At 47.4% G+C, this 19,002-nt stretch overlaps 1 protein-coding gene across 3 annotated transcripts in view; it reads right to left on the bottom strand.

Moving 5' to 3' along the window:
- The window catches only part of N (neurogenic locus Notch protein), a 245,395-nt gene that overhangs the window by 157,892 nt on the left and 68,501 nt on the right, over positions 1–19,002 (bottom strand). The gene's annotated exons all lie outside the window — the stretch shown is intronic.

The following is a 19,002-nucleotide window of genomic DNA, read 5'->3' as shown; positions in this document are numbered from 1 at the left end:
TATTCAAAATGCAAATGGTAATAAATTATAGTGATTCTTTTGCAGAAGGTTAAATAATTAAAGACTGTTATTTTTCAGCATTAATATTGTGTATTATAAACATTAAATTTTACAATCAACTAAAAAATTTAATTTGATATTTACAACAGGAATTAATAAGTTTGAAATCTAATTGATTAGAGAGTGAGACGTAAAAGGGGATTTTTATGACCCTAATATTGCGCAACCGCTACCTAAGGAAGGCAAATTACTAACAAGTGGCTCTGTATTAATTTTGCACGAAAATTACTGGATATTGATTGAAAAAGTCGACAAACGCATATATGCGCCCTTAGTCCAGGCCAATGTCTTAGAGAAAACACATAAATGCGGCCTTAGACTACACGGATGACTTTCGTCCATACAGCTCTAAGGGTTAAGAGTGTTATGTGAAGGGCTTTTAGTGCGTTTCAAAGGTACCCAATTTTTGTCAAACGTAACATACAAAGTTGAAGGAACTTTCGTTAATTAAGTAACAGAAGATAGATAATTGTACAAGTATTTTTTTAAAAATCGTAGTTAGTATGCGTAACCAGATCTTCTCCTACGCAGATACACTAGTTCGAAAACTTCGCGTTACGATCTCTCTCATTGTTCGACGTGCCATTTATCATAATAGAAAAAGAAAAAGTTACCAGCGTGGTATCGTTAACATAAAATCCACCACATCGAGGATATGCAAATTGGCGTGAGTCAAGTAAACGCGGATATATTTCACCTTGTTTGAATAACGTACGACTTCCCAGACCGATCGAACATGAATTCCATGCCGCGCAAGAAACTTTAATTCCGTCACATTCTGCAGTCGAGGTGAACGAGTCATTCGACTCGGTAACTCGCTCCAATTTGTCGAGTGTCCTTAGGAAATACCGAGGGAATATTCGATCGGATCGAATCGAGCGGGCGCGGGTACACGCTGCGCTCGATCGAGCTGAGAAAAAATTGCTACGGTCACGCGGCGACCAAAGGAGGATCGAGTCACCCTTAAAGAGACACGTTTCTTGCATCTACCTACGGGTGACTTTTCTAGAAACGGAGGGTGATCGATACCAGGGGACGGAATGCCAGTCCCCGAGACGATGTTCGTCGGCAGACCATTGTGAGGTAGCTTTTCTTTATAAAGACTCGGTAGGACGCCGCTGCACTTTCACCTTGCTGGGTTCCAACCTGGCTAACAACTACGAAAAATGTGTTCTTTGCTTTGCTTCCAACTCTGCGCGATACGTATTGATATTTACGAGGATAGTTTCTCGATCAGTAACGTCGAGCAACATCGAGGCGCTACTGAGAAAAGAAATGACGATTTTTATTACGCTCGTACGAATTTATTTCTCTGGTCGAGTTCGATGTGTCGTAAAGTTTTAATTACGTTTACAGTAACGCTTTCGCAAGAGCGGCTCCAATTTTATACCGTTTCGCAATTCGATGGACGTAGCTGGAAAAAGCAATTACACAAAATAACGAAGCAAGGACGCAGGTATAATTAGAAGGTTGAGGGGGCAGGAGTCGAGTCCGCGCAATTCGCGTGGGCGCACCGTTTCTCTGAATGGATCCGGCTTTTGTGCTTAACGAGGGCGCCGAAAAATGACCCAGAACGGGAGAAGGGGAATTCCTCTGGCCGTTTCAAGTTGCACAACGCGAATTTTAGATATACACTTGGAGGGATATAATAACACGTGCTGGAGAACGGCCGCGAACGTCTTCCGCTTTCCGGACCTTTCGTGGAAACCTTGACCGCAGCGCGATCATCGTCCCATTTCGCGAGAACGCATTAGAGGGCTCCCTTTCTGAGACCGCCCAGTTGCTACGAAGCCATAAAATTCCTGGCGAAACAACAATTATTGCTATACTTTGCGATTGAAATATTGCAAATACCATCCCAAAGTCTCCTTTTTCTTTTCTTTCTCAATTATACATTCAAAAAAACCATTAATTTATCAATGAATCAACAATTAATTCTTTCAATCCATCGCTACAGGAGAAATCGAAAGCCTTTTACAAATTATTACGCGTACATGTAACATCCATTGGCAACATTGAAAAACCACCCCCCAAAAGGCCAATCACAGTATTATAGTCCTATCATCCAGCGTAGCTTCCTGTTTTAACGAAACGACGGAACTCTTCGTGAATATCGTGTGTTCGTCGAGGTTTCGCGTTCTACACGAATAAAATTCCGAGCGAACGACGCGGATGGCCGCGAGCGTAGCGAGCCAAAGACAAGAACGTATCGGCGTCCATTGTTGGCGGCACAGCTGGTTCCGAGTTGGTGCACGCAGCTCCTCTCCGGCTTCTTCTTCTTCTTCTGTCGGAGCAGATCGCGTACGTAGCGTGTGTGTAGAGCGCTTAGAAAGCCGCAGCCGGTATCTCTATAAACGGAAGCGACGATTCCACGGCCATTATTCGCGGCCAGCGAGTTTCTTCTCGACTACCGGTCCGGACTGGACGCGCGCGCGACCGCGATGGCGAACGTTTGAGCACCGTCGGCTGGATTTATTGACTTCTATCCGTGAATATTCCCTTCTAACCCAGCCAGGGACGTAACGAACCCACCGTGGTGCCACGAACTGGAGAAACATTGCTTTCAACCTCGTCTGCCTCTTATGAGACCTGTTATTTTAAGGACGCCAGTGGATTTTTATTCTTTGGCGCCACTGTGATTAACGTGGACTGTGCAAGTAATCGAAACCGTCGATTAAATGGAAATGTAATGAAAATTTGTTCAATTTATAATTGTAATTATGCAAAACTGTTGTTGGATTAAGTCTCGGTTACGTGTTAGATGCTAGATGGAACGATATTTTCCGTGCTGTTCTATAAAGTAGAATGTTTTAATATACCGCTCGTGATCGCAGTCATCTCGCTGTGATACTGTGTCAAGTACATTGTAATTATACCATCGTGTACGCGTTCCTCTATAAAAGAGGACGGTAATTTTATTAACGAATGTGGGACGCGCGTTCCACGATTTAGCAAAAACGCGTTCTACGCGTTTCTCTTCGATCATAATACGCAAACTGTATGACGAACTTTTCTTTGTAATTCCTGCTATCCATCATTCGATCGAAACACAAACAGCTCTAAAGAGAGATACATTTACCAAAATCTAGCGCTGAACAAAGAGTTACCCAAAGGGAATTCGTCGAACGCATACATCACTCTTTTATTCGAATCCCAAATTCAGCTTTAGTACGCTGTATCCCCTTCGACCAAATAAATTTCACCCCGTAGTAGTGGGAAACCAGAAAGGGGTTGCCAGAGCCCACTTTCATCCCCGGTTAGCCAGTATATCGTATCTGAAATTCGTAGCAGTCGATTTCCTCGAAAATCCCTGGAAACACGAAGGACCACCAAGGTACGCGTGCATTCGTATTCACCAGCGCGTCACGCGAGGCGTACGGTACTGTTGCCTCGCGTGTGTTCATCTCTGCACGCGAATATGATTGCATCGAGGAGGAGCGGTGCGAGTGTACGCGCAGCACGTATCAATCAGAGGCTTCACGAGCGGCCAAGTTCCGTCCAGTAGCATCGTCGTTCTGCTTTGTTGCCATTCGGGGGGAGCAACGTTGTTTAAAAGAAGATGAAACGGCCCCACTTTATGGTTGACCGTTTCTCCCTGGTAATGGCCGGCGTCCAGGCGGCCGCGCCGCACATGGCAACATTTATCCAGCTCGACGTGACCGCGTATAACGCCTATAAATCGCGATTCTACCAGCGAGCTCTTTAAATCTCACCTTATCGTTCCGCCCGTCTATAATCGAAGCTAACACTTTTTGCGATCCGCGTAGTCACTTAAAGATCGATGCAGTCGTCTAACTTTAGCAATTCGTGACATTCAATGTTCGATGCAGTGACTTAACGTGTTATAATTATATCGAAAGATGCGAGGGTGAATCGAGTGGATCTCCGTGCGAGGGCGAATAATTGTTCGATCGCGACCAATCGCAACCCCCTCGCGAGCGCCACAGAAACCATCGTCGTCTAACCTCAGCAATTCGTAACATTAAACGTTCGACGCAGTGACTTAACGTATTAAAATTATATCGAAAAATGCAAGGGTGAATCGAGTGGATCTGCACGCGAGGGCGAACGATCGTTCGATGGCGACCAATCACAACCCCCTCGCAAGCGCCACAGAAACCATCGTCGTCTAACCACAGCAATTCGTAACATTAAACGTTCAACGCAGTGACTTAACGTATTATAATTATATCGAAAGATACAAGGGTGAATCGAGTAGATTTTCACGCGAGGGCGACTATCGAACTCTCGTCCGATCGCGACCAATCGCAACTCCCTCGCGAGCGCCACAGAAACCATCGTCGTCTAACCACAGCAATTCGTAACATTAAACGTTCAACGCAGTGACTTAACGTATTATAATTGTATCGAAAGATGCGAGGTTGAATCGAGTAGATTTTCACGCGAGGGCGACTATCGAACTCTCGTTCGATCGCGACGAATCGCAACCCCCTCGCAAGCGCCACCGAAAGGAACGCCAAGAGCAAACGGACCACCGCCGGATCGACATTCTCGAGCAACGACATAACCACCGATCTCGCCAGGTCTGGAAACGTCAACTCTTATCAAATACCATCGCATTCCTCGCGAGTCGTGGCTGGGGACGTTTAATCGATCCCTGCTGGCCGTTCTTGTCGAACGGCGGCCCCGAAAGAAACGGCAGCGGAGAAAGACGCGAAGAAATTAATTGGGACCGTAAAGGAGCGGCGTGCACCCAGGTGTTCCCCTGGTTCCCGATCCGCGTTTCACCCCCGTGTGTCCCTCCGCCGTTCTGGTTTCTATATGCGGCTGGACGACCCATAAGGATCGATCGCGCCGCGCGCGGCAAGAAAACCGTCCGCGGCGACCGCGAAGAACGGAAGGACGACTTGTATTTGCCGCGGGTTCGCCAGAGATCCACAGATCGGGCCCTGTAAACACCCGGACGGAATGCCGCGGATCGACGCGTGTGCCGTCCTCGGTGCCGCGCGGCGGTGAATTATGCCGGTGGACACGGTCGACGCTCGCCGCTGATTCCACCTTCCTCGTGGTTTTCGCGCAAAAATAACGCCGTCCAGGCGAGGATCGACACGCCGTAAGAACGAACGGCCAGGGGATTCCGCTTTTTCGCGCCGATATGATTTGTGTCGCACAGAATCCGAGACCGGGGAGAGAAAACTGACGGAGAGGTGTGGACGCGCGTCGCGCTTCTGCTTAGATCGATTTTATCTTCGACGTACCAGGCAATTCCTTTGCGATATCGATGGTGTCCGGTTCTTGCGATATTGTCTGTCGGTTGTAATTAAGTGCCTTGGAAATTTCAGCTACGAGACGATGGCATGACAAGGATTCTTATTTAGAGGTATTTGTCGTCGATTTTTTTACGTAACATTAATCTCAGACGAATGAGAAATATTGCACGTGTGTTAAGATTTGATTGAGAACTTTGTGATTCTTCTGGACAACGTTTTCGCGTGTTTAGATGTAGCGATGGGAGGAGACGAACGGCTGAGAGAATGGAGAAGGTGAATTTTGAACGGAGGAATGGTAAACGCGTTAAGGAACATCGTGGGAATAGTTTGTCGTAGAAGAAAGAGTTGTAAAGCTGAGTCGCTTTCTCTGTAGAGTCCCCGACGATAACATGTTAATTTCCTACTAATTCAGCCAATGCTTCTTAATCAACCTGAAACCTCCGCCAAACAGGACTTTCGGCTAAAAGGATCCATTTATAACATCGCACGATCGACGCTTCGATCAACGTTCTCTTGTCCGAGAGAATTTACGACCAAGCACTAAAGTAGCCATAAAAGCCACGGATCTTCTAAACGTCCACGAATTCTTTCATCTTTCTATTTCATCTAAGGCGGAAAACATTTTTACAATACCTCTCGTTAACCAATTCAATTCATACTCCGATTCTCGAATTAGAGAACGAAGAACCGCGATTCGATCGCAATTTATTTCTCGCAATCAAAGAAAATTCGTTCGTATTAGACGAAAGAGCGCGTCGATCCATTCTCACGATACGGCTGACAATTCAGAACTCGTACATCTTCATTCCGAGCGATACAATGGCGGTGTGTTGCGGCCCGTACGCGATACCAGCGATCTATTCGCAACCGATGGCAACTCGTCGAGGGTTTTCTATGCACATTACACGCGGATCTCGTCGGAGATCGAAGGCAGCCCATGCGATTTCAATCATCGTTTGTTATTGTCAGTTACCGGAGGATCGCTCGTGGCTCGAAGCTTGATAAATCGATCGACATGCACGCGATCGAGATCTCGAGGTGTATCACTGGCCACGGCGTCCCTTCGTATCGCTCGCGTGCATTCGCGGACGCAACGAGGCGCGTTTATGGCCGGACGAGTCCTCTCCTATCGATTCGTATTCCGATGCAAATTGCTCGCAACTAATTCCGCGGTCCCATTGTTTCTTTTCTCTCCCTCGAGATTGCACACGACGCGAGTCGATCGATGATTGCGTTCGACGGGAGATCCGATTATGTTACTTGGTAGAGAAACGAAACGCGATATCGTTCGAGAGTCGCTCGAAATTCGCGTGTAACATGTTCAAACGAGCAATGGAGTTCGCTCGAAGCTGTTCGATTTACCGAATCGAACAGAGCGTTGGATAAAGTCGAGCGAAAGTTTTTCTAGTATTTGTACCGCGGTTAGCGTCGTATTAGCGGCACTTTATCGTCTAAATGTTTCGAGCAAATGTTTTCTCGTACGGGAGGCACAGTTTTTCGAAGCGCTAACGCGGCCGCGTTAGAGCCTCTATTGTTCTAATTCAAACGAGACAGATACAGTTCCGTGGTGGAATTCTTCTGTGTAAAACCCGGTGCCCGAAAGGCACACGCGGATAGACCGCGTTATTTTACGGAACGGCTCACCCAGTGACGCCAGTTAATTACCGCGGTCTTCGGTTACAAAACTGTTTAGCGTTTAAATGTTTCCCGGCGGAGTTTAGGGTTTCACCGAGCCTCGTTAAAGAACACATTGTTGCAAGCTAAAACGCAGGCCTGCCGCGAAAGCTGCGACCGCGTAATGCTTGAAACGCAACGGGATTAAAATTCAGTCGTTGAAATTGTACGTATATCATATTTACATATTTTACTTGAAATAAAAAGAACTTCATGCGATCGTATTTTGTAAAAACAGCGATAGGCACAGGAAAATTATTATCCACTAAAAAAGTACTAATCACAATATAATCGATCCACGGACTAACCTCTACAGTAGCTCGAAATGAGTTATCGTCTTCTAAAATCTGTTCTGATCCTTTCGTAAGATGCAACAACCACCAGAAGCGCTATTTTACTTGAAACGAACAGAAGAATTTCGTGCGATCGTGTTTTATAAAAACAGTGATAGGCACAGGAAAATTATTTACCGCTAAAAATGTACTAATCACAATATAATCGATCCACGTACTAACTTCTACAGTAGCTCGAAATCAGTTATCGTCTTCTAAAATCTGTTCTGATCCTTTCGTAAGGTGCAACAGCCACCAGAAGCGCTATAAGACGCGCTAATTAATAACTCAAACAAACTTGGACGATTCTATGGCAGCTGAGCCCGTTTTTGGAACTGAACGCGTTATGATATATCTCATAGAGAAGCTCTAATTGATCAGTAAACCAGGAAAATCCTCTGGGCAAACAGGAAGTTCTCGCGCGAGGAGCAGGACAACGGCCACTTCCACGTGGAGACCGTCATTCGAGCGTCTACAAATCACGCGCGAGCCACTCTGCCCGCTCGGTCGATACAGTAGGTCGCGACGAAATTTTCGTCCACTTTCACTCGACGAAACGAGACAATTAAGTCGACGCCGATGAATCATGTATCTCGCCGTTACGTGGGAGTGCAAACTCTGCGCCGGTTCCATGTCAATTTCCGTGCTCTCTTCCTAGTTCTCGCCACCCATTCACACGATTAATTGGACGGAACGGTATTTAGGGATACTCCGCGTTCTTTCGTCCTCGTTGCTTATTAAGGAACACGTGTTGCGCGTGGAAAGTGCGAACTCGTTCGCTGATGTATCTACTCACGAGCGAACGACGCAGGGAAAAGCGGAGGAAGCGATTGTGCAGTAAGAATTAGGCCTCCATTCGTCAATGCTCTGACTCGCGCGCACCGCAGCCTTTCTTAAGGGCTCGTTAAGGATGCGATTTAAAGACTCTTTGTCAATGCGCCTTAAGAATATTAGCGTACTATTGTAGTAGACGTTCTGCGCAAAACGAGTGGCAAGCAGTAACCAATTAGAGGCTGGGTTCAGTTCTAGGAATCCAGTGAAATAGAGAAAGTTACAATTTTTGATATTTATCTGTATTATCATAAATGAAAGAGAACAAAGTAGTCGTGATTCACGTGGACATTACTCTCGTTATCGAGTAAGAAATATCGCAGTGTCGCAACGAGATATCGTAAAAATTTGATTACGCTCGCGGTGGTGCGCACGTTACGGTCGTTCGCGGGCAATTAATAAAAACGCAGCCTCGTGCCGCGTCCGGGCAAAGGCATCCGTGGAAAAAGCAAAAAAGATCGATAGCCGCGATTTCCGCGGATTTATCGCGACGTATCGTCCGGGAATTAACGGGTCGCCCGCCGAAATTGCCTCGTAAATCCACGAGGGGCCACCCTACTGTCCCACTCCGTTGCCGCGAGACACGTGACGAATGACCGCGGGATTTTTGCGCGCGCGCTTACCACCGCTATCTAAACGAGCATCTGAAATTGCGATCCGCGCAACGCGTCGAGAACGAACCCCTTGCTTGACCGTTCGACGGTTAAGTGGCCAGGAAATGCCCAGCGGAATTTCTCTGAAAGGCCACTCGCCGACAAAATGAGAACGTTGACAAACCGTCTCGAATCGAACTCGATCTCGAACTTCTGGACCGGAACTTTCCACGGATGGGAACCAATTCTATTTCTCAACCGAGACGTACCATTTTATCTCCATCACGAGTGAACTGTATATCCTTTAATTATCGATTTTTCTCATAGCAAATATATTCGATAGAAATTGTGCGTTAACAGCGATAGAAAAAGGAACTCTAGTCAAAGAGTAGAAGATCGTTAACAGTGTTGCAACATTCCAGCATTGTTCGACCTTCGACGACCTTCTCACCCTCGAAGATCAGTGTAGACCGTGACTTATTCGAATTTTTCAAGGATCGTTCAATGGATCGCGAGTTCAGTTCGATAAAAGCGGTGGTCGCTGGGCGCGGTTAGAAACAGAGCGACTGTCGCTCTCATCGACTCTTAGAAACGCGAAATAAGGGAGCGATGAGAGAAAGAGAGAGAAGAGAAAAAAGAAATGCATACATGTATATATAAAACGGAGTAACCGTCATCCCTCGCCGATAATGCGCGGCACTTAGCACTAAAATGGCAGCCTCCGGTGTCATTATGAATCGTCCACTTAGCCGGTAATAACATCGCAGTCGCAGACGAACGGAAAACGAAGCGCGAGCGAAACGAGCCACGGCATTGCAAATTGAGGATCTCGCGGAGAAGGATCCTGTTGCCGATTGTTCCCGGGACAATTTCACGACGATTTCGCGAAATCGTGCCCGGCCTACGTGCCAAACCAATGGACAATCCTGCCGTTTTCTAACGGACACTGCGAGAAATTGTCGTTACCGACGACAATTTTTCATTTCCCTTCTCTCTAAACAAATTTCCATCTCATTCCTCTGGGAATTAACGTTATTAATAATTTAGAATAACTGAATTACCAATCTGCGAAAGGATTCCTTAGCGCTGTCGTGCTGTACAGACGAACAGGGAGGATAATTCCGCGGGTGGATTTAGTTCCGCAATCAATAATAATAATAGCCCCATCAAAGGTCTCCGTGAAACTTTTTCCACGCTCGACAAGAGCGGAACCCCGGCGATCTTCCTGGCTCATTGCCGCTTAACCAATCTCGCAAAAATCCCAAATGGCGTCGTTCGCCCCGACACGTCGTCAATCATAGAAATTAATTTCCGTCGCGCCGAAAAACCGCTATTCGCGTGAATTTCGCGTCGAGGGAGGAGGACGTTGCGGAAAAAACGCGGCAAAACCGAGATGGCTCGGCGTGGACCTCGCCAGGCGGCGACCAGGGGGCGAATAAGAGAGCGACGCAGAGGGTTGGGGGACGGAGGCGGTTAATAAGAAACCGGGCAGAGCAAATAAAGGTAACGACGTCTCCGCGCGGGGAAGCGTCAGCGGGTATCGTCGGATTTGGGAGCGGAACCATCAAATTCGAGCGCGTTCGGCCGCGGCGAATTCCCCGGCTTCTTTTGGCACGAGCTCGAATTACTTGGTGGCCGGTGGAAAAAAGCTGAGGCGCAAGAACCACGGGAACCCGGCTAGAGGCCGCTCGCTGGCCGAGGAGGAACGCGACAGGGACGACGAGGTGGCCAGCAGAGCGAAAGGGGTAAAGGCAGCTGTGTTATTGGTGGCCCTTCAGCCCGAGCAACACGCTTGGTCGCCCGCATTAACCGCCCGTCCGCTCCAGATATCGATGCTTTTTTGCCGCCGCTCGACCGAGCCGCCGGTTTTTCCAGCCACCGCGGACAACACGGCCAATTGCGCGCGCGGCCACCGGCCCTCGTTTCGCCGAAATCATTTTTCGCCACCGACCCGATCGATCGTTCAACCACCGCGACCGTAAACGCGCTCGCGAAATAGCCAGGGTCATTTGCGAGACGCCCTGACACGTTTCGACCTACATTCCCCTTTTTCACGAGTATCGCGGTGTGTTTTGCGACTCGAAATCAGTTTTTAACTGATACTTAACTGTTTCGTCTTCCATTCAATCGTTCGTCTACGATTTTCAACCCTTATGAAACCTGTGAAACGCGTTGCTTCGATTTTGCTGCGGATGAAAAAGGGTGGAAGGAAGGAAAAGAGAGGGAAGAACCGCGATGTGTTTTATGATTCGAAATCAGTTTTTAACTGAAACTTAATTTATTCATCTTCGATTCAATCGTTCGTCTACGATTTTCAACCCTTATGAAACCTGTGAAGCGCGTTGCTTCGATTTTGCTGCGGATGAAAGAAGGTGGAAAGAAGGAAAAGAGACGGAAGAACCGCGATGCGTTTTACGATTCGAAATCAGTTTTTAACTGAACTTATCTCTTTCGTCTTCGATTCAGTCGTTCGTCTATCGTTACGATTTTCAACCCTTATGAAACCTGTGAAACGCGTTGCTTCGATTTTGCTGCGGATGAAAAAGAATAGAAGGAAGGAAAAGAGGGGGATTCATTAGTCCCTGCCTTAAATGTGGTGATGTTAGAGACAGGTCAGAAGTTGTATATATTGGAACGCATAAGTAATTGTGCACTTTTGGGAAACCGTAAGTGATGATGTCCCTCTAGTTGCGAGTGTTGGAGGCCGTCACACCTGTCTCTCGAAGCAACGTGTAATAGACGAAAGGAAGAAATCTATAAAATTTTCAAAACGCCACACCGTTTACAGAAATTTTCATAGATAACAAGTTACGTCAGATTGACTCGAATAAAATGCTGCGAACCTAGCAAGAGGGTTGAGTAACGCGCAGCCACTCCCTGGCGCGGCTCGATTCGATCCGATCGCAAGTGTCGAGCCGTTATGCTCGATCGCGATGTCCTTGCGCGTTTATTTTCCCGCGGTGTTACACGAAACCGTGAATACTAGATACACACCGGGAGCTGGTTTCGCGGCGCGGCGAAAGAAGGGAAAAAGATCTCGAACTCGTTCGGATCGTGCGCGGCGAATTCGCACGTTCGATCGCGCGGCGATATGAATAATTAAAGTCAGGCGCGGGAAAGTCAGTTGAGGGTGTCGTAATTAGTCGGACCTCGGGCAGACGCATGAAAACGGGTGGCAGGTTTCCTCGATTCGAAAAGAGCCGTGGCGACGCGGTGTCGTTTCCGAGATCGTATCGGTTCGACTGGTTTCGATCAGCCGCTCGCCGCGAAATCGGAGTTGCGAAACCTCGAGCCGCTCGATATGCCAGCGGATAAATTGCGTCGTTCGTAAATTAACGCCTCAACGTCGACAGGCGATCGTTCAGATCCTGGCTCCGTGTCGAACAGACGTACCGCAACTGGCGATCCCTCCGACGTCTTAAAAGGAAACGATGAATCTAGACCCGACAGAAGTCACCCCGTCCACACCGCGGAACCGTAACGAAGGGGGCAAAAGAAAAAAGAAGGGTGCACGAGAGGCGTGAAAAAAGTGAAGAGCCGGATGGTGTCACGGACGGAATCTGTCGCTGCTCTTCGAGGAATACTTCGAGACTCAATATCACGAAAACTCATCTCCAGTTTCGAGTCGTCCGCGAAATGATAGAGAGTGGGAGAGAGAAAGAGACGTTCAGGTATAACCGACATCAGCGTCACGACCGCCACCACCACCGTCGCCATCAGCATCACCATCACCACCCACCATCAATGGACGAAGGACCGCCCGTGCTGGGTCCATTAGTGTCTCGGCTTGTAATTTGCCGCGCCGAATGTTAATGGACCGACTACCCCCTCATCTCTCTCTCTCCCTCTCCCTTTATCTCTCTATCTCGAGGCGCAGGCTCCTTCGATCGCCTCGAACGCTCCTCTTCGGCTATTTGCCCGTCATCGGCGAAACGTCGTGGCGAGGGCCCAGGAAGCGACGCTGCGACCCGTCGAAAAACTTCTCGACGTGGGGTAAGAACGCGCGACCGATGGGAGCAGCCACCGTTCTCCAAGATCTAGAACCGTGTAATTAGCTCGGGACACTGATCGCGGACGGCCGCTCGTGAGGACCGCTAATTAAGAAACGGCACCGTAATACGGTCGTCGAATTAGCATCCATTAAGACCGGGAGCGTCACCGATGGAGAACGAAGCCGTCTCTCTTTCTCTCTCTCTCTCTTGGTAAGGTGTGGGAGACGCGGAGGAACGGAAGCGCGCAGCCACGGTGGAGGGGAACGAGGGTCATCCTGGCGAATCGTCGAATAATTAAGGGTCAACGGACGCGATCAATTAAGGGACGAGATAAGAATCCGAGGGAGCCGAAAGATGTCGCGATTCGATCGTGACCGCTCGTTGACCAACGTGTCGAGGGCCTAGCCTGCGCGGGGTTCGGGGGCTCTTGATTGAGCAATCGTTGCTTCGTGGTAATTGAAACTCATAAACGGCTTTTTTTTTTTTTTTATCAGAGCGGATCATTTTGGTTTGGACTCTTCAAATATCTTATCTGCTATGGAGACTCTGATTATCCGATTATCTGGTAAAGGGATGAAAATTCAGATTTTTAAAATAAAAATGGATAATCCACAATGACAATGAAATATTGCAATCTTTCCAATTGCAGAACTGTTCTACTTAATTCCTTGAATCGAAAGCATTTCGCAAAAAAAAAACGAAGAGGGAAAAGAGGAGGCCCTAACACGGGACGCGACATAAATATTGAAGAACGTCGAACCTTTGAAAGCGCGATCGGCAGTTATCAACGAGCATGTCGCATTAGTATGTATAACAAGGGGACACTTGAACGGTCCAAGCACGTGTCTCTTTATGATCGATTCATTACACAACGGGTAAGAACAAAAGGCCGGGCGTCCGATTTCGTCGACGGGATCGATGTCCATTCGGCATTCAAAGCAAGGACGATCGGAGTGCTCGTTGAAGAAGGTGCGCGGATCAGCCAGCGAAGAGCCTCTATGAATGGGAAAGTGGTGACGGCGAGTAAAGCTTCCCACGTGGATAATGTGACTGCGGGCTCGGGGGCTGCACGCCTCCACGGGGGAGGCTTGCGGTCCATAAACACGCGAGGCTCAAGGAAAACCCCCTTGTTTGCTCGAATATCCGATTACCAGCGAGGCTGCTGAAACCCTCATTAGCTTCTAATTAGAACCTACCACCTGGACCAGGGTTCCACCCCCTTAGGGAAATTGGAGCGGTTCTGAATGGATCGCTTATTGAAAGCATCAATTCCGTGAGCTTCGAAACTCGTGAAATTTAACAAATTAGAAGAATATATGCATTTGTACAGTAACTACGATTGAGAAGAGATAAGATGAAATTCTTTGAGTACTTAACTCTAAAATACAAGTAATTTAAATTTGCCTCTGTCAATTAATATACTATCACCAGAAAAAGTATTAATACTTTACAGGATATTTAATATAGTATAGTATATCTATTTTTAAAGTATCATTAAAATTCTGTTAATAGATTTAAAAATATGATATATTTTCTAAAAAATGCATTTTATTCACGCTTCACCAATTTTCGCCAAATAAGAGAACGACTAAACGACAAATATGGAACACCAAAGACGACGCACTTCAGATGAAAAGAAGCAAAGCGTTCTCCGAACCGTCTTCGTCGAAACGACGAGGGGGCTAGGGGGATCGCAGGGACATTTTTGCCGAGTGTCACGCGGATCGACTGGAATCCAAACAGAGGGAAAGGCAGGAACGAGACGAGTGTTCCCATAAGCGTGGAGCGACGTGTCAGCGGGCTCTCTGCGGTTTCTGAAACGTAACACTGGCCCGTGCGGTCGTCGATCGTAAACGCGAGCTCGCTCGACGCTGACAACGTCGACGCAGCTCGAAGAGGCTCCTACTTTCGAAAAAAAAAAAAACACCCTTGCGACGCGCTGCGCTGCCACGGGGCCGTCCTTTTTAACGCGCGACTTGCGGATGACCGCAGCGACCCTGCCTCTTTCGCAGCTGGAACGAGAAAACGCGTCTGCATGCCCGCGAAACTGGAAAACTGGATGGTCGCCTGGAACCTGTTCAAATGTTAGACCTGGACGAGATAACGAAGATGGATCTGGTCGCGTTGGATCTAGAACGTCGCGTAACACTGATGAAATTGCATTGTAATTTGTCTGATAGCAATCGAATAAGCTTGTCAATGAAGGACAATTTGAAAGATTGATTCTGAAAGCAATAGCGAATGCCGTAAACTAGTAAGTTTGAATGAGATTATTGCTGTGTTCTCGAGCATTAAAAGTCTAACAAGGTATGAACTTTGATGGCGCAGTAAACTTACTGAGATTTTCCTACTGAAGTGTAGTAGAAAAATTGACAGTAAATATTCGTGTTTCTAATTAAAATAGGGTATTTTGCAGCACAAAATTTTTGAAAAAATAAAGGCAAACGATAACTTGTATACATACTACTATAACCTTGTGATCTAATTCTCTAAATAACAAATTTAAGAGAATAAAAAGGAAAAAAATTCCATTTCAACGAAGGCACTTAACAAAAAGAAAACAACTCATCGTTATTCCGTGGTAGGACTAAAAAACCTGAAAGGTTCCTCGGAAACCTCTCTGACGTAAGACTCATACACTTGGTGCTTGTTTTAACAACAAACTCTCGTTGTTTTTTAAAACCACCATACGTTACACACGGTTCTCTGTAGTACGGGAACGTAGTACGTTTTTTCCGCGTGTCCTTGCCGTCGTCGACGACGACGACGACGACGACTACCGGTGCCATGTGTAACGCAAACGCGTCTGCTCTAAACGCGGGCAAAGTGTGAGAAGGTATGCAACATTACCGGGGAGAAAAGTGAGCAGAGAAAGGTGGTTGTGTTCTCACGGGATTCTACGGTTTATTTTCGTACTCCCCCATACTTAAGGGGTTGCTCATTGATAAGCTAATGGGCTCATGATACACGTCGTTAAGTTTAACATTCTGAGAGCGTGTTACGACTGTTAATGGATATACAGCGAGCCCGAGAGCAGGCTCCATTCGACGTAACAGCATAAACGCGAGGGAAAAATTTCGTGTGAAAACCGTGACACGCCTCTCAGCCTCAGCGATCGAGGATCGTGTGCACAGGCTCGTTTTCATAAACAACTTCATTCGAATTGTAGTACACGGATCCTGGAGCCTCTATTCCACCGTCGTTCCGTTGCCTCGAAATCGTAATTTATTCGGTGTCGCGGCGACGCCTCGGATAACACCGTAGCCGCCCGTTTAAAACTCGAGTTTCGGCTGACTTTCGATTTATTCACCCACCCGAGGACGCTCTCGACTCGACGAGCATCGCGTACGACACACTTAGGCTTGTAAGCGGTTCCATTAATCTCCCTATGGATGCGGGCTGAAAATCCGGACGCGATTACACGCCGATGGCGGTGGCAGAGGCAAGCCGGGGGCAGGAATCCGATCGATTTGGGCATCGACGGGAGGACGGCTGGGGATAATGATCCAAGTATCGCCGGTAGAAGTGGGTCGATCGACGAAAGTGTAGCCGAAACGGCCACGGCGGAGGCCAATTAGGCCGGAACCTAGCCGCCTCGACGGTAAACGGGACGAGCTGCAGCGTCTGTCGGCCACGTGTGGGCATCCACGGGCAAGAAACGCCGGCGGTACCTATTATTCCCTTCTGGTGAGAGGGATACGATCCTGTCCCTGTTAAATGGCTCAAGGGACACCGGTTTCGCATAAACTCCATCGTTTACATTTCACTACGGATAGATTGAGTGGTAGTATTGTACCTGTAATAAACGCGACCGTTTATATTCTTCTTTCGCCAATTAAAAGAGGCGAGCGTGTTATTTTCTACGCCCATCTTTTTTTAAGAAATTCGATTTCGTTCTGAATGGTAGTGCAGTAAGGGTATTGAAAATTTTAATCGAGACTGTCCGCATTCGAATTATCCGATTCTTTAATAGCCTATTTAAAGCACGATTAAGTGCGTCGTTTAAAGAAAATTAAGGAACACGAGTAACATTGAAGCCAGCGCAGTAAAGTTCGAAACGAGATTAATCGAATTAAATGACTCTACGGAGTAACTGTACCAGCCATAAAAACGATATCACCGTACATGCTTTCATCGAATTGCCGTCGATGCGTCTGATACTCCGATCGATCGCTCAGCGAGTCAATCTGTGACTTTATCGAAGAGAGACATCGCGAAGCGGCCAGTCTAATGTCTTTTACAATCGACAGATGTATCATAACCGAGTAGACGGTCGTAAATCCCCTCTCGACTCGCAGGGAGCTGTTACGAGCCCGTGAAAACGACGAGTAAGCTGCAAACGGTTGGCGAAACACCGTCGAGAAATTCGCGGCTCGTTAACGCGAATTCCGCGTGATTTTGAAAGCATCGTTGCGAGTCACGGTGTCGCGAGCCCGTGTCCTCAGCGAGAAAGAGCCGGCCACGCCAGTTTGGCGCGCAGATGTCTTCCTCCTCCTCGTACGAAAAGGGTTCCGCCGCCTCGAAAAGAGCCACCGGTAGAAGAAAAAAGGAAGAGAGACCAGCGGAGAAAAAGCGAAACGAAAAACAGGGGGTAATGAGAGAGGCGAGAGAGAAGAGCGAGGAAGAGGAGAAAGGTTCCTCTTCGCTAACAGGACACAAGCAGTATCGCTGACAGTTTACGACGGTGGCGTTTGCATAGCGCCATGTGGCCGTTGGATTCTCTCCTCTTCCCTCCCCTGCCATCTCTCCTCGTCGCGTAAAAAAAAACAGCCCTTCCACCGTCTGCGTCGCGTCGGAGCGTGGCAATGACATTTCCGTCTGCCACGTTTTACCACCGAGCAGCCCCGACAAACAGGTCGCCAGAATGTTTTCCCTCGCCCTGCCCCGCGTTTCTTCGACGCCGCCATTCATACGCGAACGGGGTACGACCCTCGGACGGTAACCCGGCAGTCTCTCCCTTTTTTTCTTCTCTTCTTTTTACGAGCGACGAAAATACACGCTCGGCCTTTTTGCTTCCCTCGTGGGCGTAAGTTTGATTTCGGTGCGTTCACGACGGATAGAATCGGAGTACAAAGGGGATAGTGCACGTGCAGGGGATGATCGCTCGAGGTTCATCGAGTTATTTCGACGCTTCGACCGTGCGTATCGATAATGGACCCGTATGAATTTTTATGCGGTTTTCAAGACTGCTACCGTTACATACTCGAGTGAAATATACTGGAATTTATATGCTTAATTAACCAATATTTAGTCGAATAACAGGTTTGCCTGTCGAATTAAATATTTGGACTTTTCATTTTTTATAATTCTCTGTAATTGCAGAATAGTTTGATATTTTGAAACCCATTTCGATTCCAATCCCTACGAACGACTAACAGACAGACCTATTGCATAACAAAGTGGAAGGCGGTGATAGAAACTATCTCAAGCCGAAAAGAAACCATTCCCTGGCCATTTATGAACGTACGTGAGAGCCCAGAGGGAAAACTCGACTTAGGTGGCGATGTAACGCAACACGTGAATGACTGTATACGCTAATCGTCAATCGTTAATGCCGTCAAGGTTCCAGCAGGCTGTGTGACTGTAGAAAATCATAGGGTGTCTGGTGAGCAGGTATTCAGAAGCGAGACCGTCGGTTCTAGACAGAGAGAACGCCGCGATGAAATAATTACCAGGCTATGCCGCGCTATTACGAACACACTTCTCTTTCCACCTTTTTTCCCCTTCACATTGTCGTATTATTCCACCGTGGTAAATCGCCAGTTTATTAGTTCGAACACTTTTATGTTGCATATATTTTGCAATCTATATCTCTTTATGTCTCTTGATGCAACGATTTCCTGGAATATTAGCGAGGGGAAAAAACCGTGTACTGAAAGTTCGACGCAATTCTTACAAAAATGTATGTCAAGCAACAGCGAAACGTTCTATTAATTAGCCTAGTTTAACAGACAAGATAAGAGCGATTAAATATTAATTTTGATGATAAAATTGTCTACGACGCGACCTCTTCGACGTTCGACGAACATTTCAGAAAGGGTAAAATTTACTTTCGCTCGAAACAAAGGACTCCCTGTTGAAACGAGAAAAATCGAACCGGTAGAAAGTGTTGGCCATTTCCGACTGGCGGTTTTTTCAGGACCGCGGCCACTTGGAAAAGTGATCGGACGTTAGCGCGGGGCAAAAACAGGGCCGCCATCGCGGCACTTAATTTCCCGCGGCCAGCCAACGGTGTTTCGTTTGAAAATTGAATAGGAACATCCGTTACCGGCGGGCTTCTCGGTCACGC

Source organism: Xylocopa sonorina, chromosome 8, assembly GCF_050948175.1.
Source record: "Xylocopa sonorina isolate GNS202 chromosome 8, iyXylSono1_principal, whole genome shotgun sequence".
NCBI lineage: Eukaryota > Metazoa > Arthropoda > Insecta > Hymenoptera > Apidae > Xylocopa > Xylocopa sonorina.
This window is presented reverse-complemented; position numbering and strand designations above follow the sequence as displayed.